Raw genomic sequence first — 4636 nt, 5'->3', positions numbered from 1 at the left:
AAAGGAGCCGAGACACACAACACACACAATCACACACACGAACCCACACACACACACCACACACACCACACATCACACACACACAACACACACACACACACACAGACAGAATGAGACAGAATTGAGCAAAGAGTGTCCTGTTTGCAAATGTTTGTCCAAAATATTATGCCAGAAAAGCTTAATTCATGCTTTTGTCACTCCATACATTTTAGACTACTTGCAATGCTCTTACTTTCCAAGCTACCCAGATTAAAGCACTAAATAAACTTCAGTTTGTTCTAAACATGGCTGCTAGAACTTGACTAGAAACAAAAAAATGTGATCATAATTTACTCTGAGTGCTAGCCTCTCTACACTGGCTTCCTGTTAACTTAGGGCTTGATTTCAAGGTTTAATGCTACCTACAAAGTATTACATGGACTTACTCCTACCTATCTCTCCGATTGGACCTGCCGTACATAAACCTTCACGTACGCCACGGTCACAAAACGCAGGCCTCCTTATTGTCCCTAGAATTTCTTAAGCAACAGCTGGAGGCAGGGCTTTCTCCTATACCTCCATTATTATGGAATGTCTGCCTATCCATGTGAAGAGAACACAATTCGTTCTCGCCTTTAAGTCTTTACTGAAGACTTCATTCTCTATCAGTAGGTCCATGATGAAGTGTAGTCTGGCCGAGGGTGCGAAAGGTGAACGGCAAGGCACTTGGAGTTGATGAAACCACCCTTGCTGTCTCTGCCTGGCCGGCTCCAAAAACCTCTCTCCACGTGGGGATTCTCTGCCCTCGACCCTATTACAGAGGCTGAGTCACTGGCTTACAGTGCTCTTCCATTCCACCCTTAGGAGGGGTGCTCCACGTCGTACCAAGAGCGGTTTTTCACATATACCGACATGAGTGGGGTGAGTCACTGATTTTGATCCCTGTGCGGTTTCTGCACTCCCCTGCATCATTGGGTGGAGGGAGCTCTTTCGTTGTCTTTCTTCAAGGTAGAGTAAGTTGGTGGCGGTGCTGTTGATATCCCTTTAGCGGTGCTTAGGGCTTATGCATTTGGCAAGTTGGTGGGTTATATCCTGCCTGCGTTGCACTGTTCGGGGGTATTTGTCGTCAGCAGGCCACAGTTCCCCCCCCCCATCTCAGCCTCCAGTATCTATGCTGCAAATTCTATGTGCCCGAGGTGTCGTGCTAGGGTTTAAGTCATGCCCTAGACCATGCCTCCAGACTACCTGGCCTAATATCCCAAATCAATCAAAATTCCAATCTAATATTTGTCCACATAACACATGGTAGCATATGTTAATGCGATTGTAGCGAAATGCTTGTGCTTTTAGTTCCGACAATGCAGTAATAACCAACGAGTAATCTAACCTAACAATTTCACAACAGCTTACCTTATACACACAAGTTAAAGGGATGAAGAATATGTACATAAAGATATATGAATTGATGATGGTACAGAACGGCATAGGCAAGGATGAGTAGATAGTATCGAGTACAGTATATACATATGAGAGATTTTAAATGCAGGGTATGTAAACATTATGATTAATGGCATTGTTTAAAGTGGCTAGTGATAAACATGTATTTACATAAGATGCAGATGCAGTAGGTGGTATAGAGTACAGATATACATATGAGATGCGTAATGTAGGTATGTAAAGATTATATTAAGCTGGCATTGTTTAAAGTGGCTTAGTGATTACATTTTTACATGTTATGGCAGCAGCCACTCAAATGTTAGTGGTGGCTGTTTAAACAGTTCTGATGGCCTTGAGATAGAAACTGTTTTTTCAGGCTCTCGTCCCTGCTTGATGCACCCCTGATACTAACCTGCCTTCTGCATGATAGCGGGGTGAACAGGCGAGTGGCTCGGGTGGTTGTTGCTCCTTGATGATCTTTATGGCCTTCCTGTGACATCGGGGGTGTAGGTGTCCTGAGGGCAGGTAGGTTTGCCCCCGGTGAGCAATGTGGCAGACCTTCACTACCCTCTGGAGAGCCTTGCGGTTGTGGACGGAGCAGTTGCCGTACCAGGCGGTGATAACAGCCCGACAGGGGATTGCTCTCGATTGTGCATCTGTAAAAAAAGCTTTGTGAGTGTTGCGCCTTCTTCACCACGGCTGTCTGTGTGGCTGACCAACTCAGTTTGTCTGTGAATGATGTACGCCGAGCGAAACTTTAAAACTTTTCTACCCTCTCCACTACTGGTCCCGTGATGTGGATAGGGACGTGCTCCCTCTGCTGTTTCCTGAAGTCACGATCATCTCCTGTGTGTTGGTTGAGTTGTAGAGGTTATTTTCCTGACACCACACTCCGAGGGCCCCTCACCTACCTCCCTGTAGGCAGTCTCGTCGTTGTGGTAATCAAAGCCTTACCACTGTAGTGTCGCTGCAAACTTGGATTTGATTGAGTTGGAGCGTGTCAAATGGCCAGCGAGTCGTGGTAACGGTGTACTACACAGTGAACAAGGGAGTGCAGGGAGAGGCTGAGAACGCACCCTTGTGGGGGCCCCAGTGTGGAGGATCAGCGGGGAGATGTTGTTACCTACCTACACCTGGGGGTTGGCCGTGTCAGGAAGTTCCATGTAGCCCAGTGCACAGTGCGGGTCGGAGACCAGGGTTCTCGAGCTTGATGCGAGTTTGGAGGGTACTATCGGTGGTTAAATGCGAGCTGTAGTCGATGAACAGATTCTCACATAGGTAGATTCCTCTGTCCAGATGTTTTAGGCAGTGTGCAGTTGGTTGCGATTGCGTCGTCCTGTGTACCTATGGGGCGGAGTAAGCAAAAAAAAATTGGAGTGGGTCTAGGGTGTAGGTAGGGTGGGTGATATGGTCCTGACTTAGTCTTCAAAAGTACTTCATGATGACGAAATTCCGGAGTGAGTGCTACGGGGCGCTAGTCGTTAGCTCAGTTACCTTCAGCTTTCTTTGGGAACAGAAACAATGGTGGCCCTCTTTAAGCATGTGGAACACCCAAACTGGGATAAGGGATTGATTGAATAGTCCGAAACACAACAGCCACCTGGTCTGGCATGCTCTGAAGGATGGGCTGAGGGATTGCCGGCTGGGCCTTGCAGCCTTGCGAGGCGGTTAACACGTTTAAATGTTTACTCACGTCGGGTTGCATGAAGGAGAGTCCGCCAGAGCGAGCAAAGAAGTGTTTGGTTCTGTCTGGGAGCAAAGATATCCTGGTCCAGCACGGGGCTGTTTTCTTTTGTAATCCGTGATTGACTGTAGACCCTGCCACATACCTCTTGTGTCTGAAGCCGTTGAATTGTACTCTACTTTGCTTCTATACTGACGCGTTAGCTTGTTATTGCCTTGCGGAGCGGAACTAGCTACACTTTTGTATTCGGTCATGTTCCAGTTCACCTTGCCCATCCCGTTAAAAAGCAGTGTTCCCGCTTTAGTTTCGTGCGGAATGCTGCCATCAATCCACGGTTTCTGGTTGGAGATGTTATTTTAATAGTTGCTGTGGTACAACATCGCAATGCACTTGCTAATGAACTCGCCTCACCGAATCAGCGTATTCGTCAAATGTTTTGTTTGACGCAATGCGGAAAATATCCCAATCCTGGCTATCCCCGTCCCCAGTCCACCCGGTCGTGCATGCTGATCCAGTTTCTGCTGTTCTGCCTCGGGCTATGAAACCCTGACTGTTACCCTCTCTCTTTCTCCTCTCTGCTCACCTGCTGTTCTCGACCTCAGAATGCTCGCGGCTATGAAAAAAAAAAAATAGCCAATCTAAATTTACTCCTGAGGGACTGATACCCCTACAACCACTTGTGATTATATTTGACCTGCTGCGTCATCTATGAACATTTCAAATTCTTGAAAATGATCCTGGCCCTCTAATGGCCATGAACTCTATAATCTCCACCCGGCACAGCCAGAAGAACTGGCACCCCTCAGATCCTGGTCCTCTCTAAGTTTTTCCTAGGTTCTGGCCTTTTTTAGGGAGCTTCTACATTACATTGCTTTACTGTGGGTTGAGGCTGGGGTTTCGCTATCAAGCACTTTGTGACATCTGCTGATGTTAATAAGGGGCTTGAAATACATTGTGATTTTTGATTTGGATTTTAATTCAAAATTGGCTCTGATTGCTTACTGGAACAATACCTCTGCGTCGGATAGGAAAAGTTATTGGTGTTTGAGGATTAATATTGTCCCTGGATGATATGCAATTTATCCATGTAATAGCATTAATGGGTGTACATGCTCACATTAATGCATGTTGAATAATAACTTGATGTGCATGTCTTAATTGTGAACCTGTTCCAGATTTAACCAGGTATGGTTGCGTAAAACTCCTCGTATTTCGCTGGGAAAGTGGTTTATGATTATCAGACTCAAAAGTATCTTTGTTGAATACAGACCTGAAGACCAATGCCAAATTTATGCCAAATAACACTCACTTCTTTGGTACTGTAGGTGTGTAAAGTAAGATTCGTTGAATAAGATTCAGTCGAGTAAAGATTTGGTTACGACAAGTAGGATCTTTAATTTATGAGAGAGTTTGCAGGAAAATAATGCTGCAGCAAGAGAAAATGTGAATTATTATGTTAATTTTAATGAATATAACTTTTTGTAGGGTAGATACATTTTTTGTTAGGCAAATCAACCTTGGAATATACCCAACAGG

Source organism: Salvelinus sp. IW2-2015, unplaced genomic scaffold (genome assembly GCF_002910315.2).
Source record: "Salvelinus sp. IW2-2015 unplaced genomic scaffold, ASM291031v2 Un_scaffold552, whole genome shotgun sequence".
Lineage (NCBI taxonomy): Eukaryota > Metazoa > Chordata > Actinopteri > Salmoniformes > Salmonidae > Salvelinus > Salvelinus sp. IW2-2015.
Note: the sequence above shows the minus strand (reverse complement) of the source record.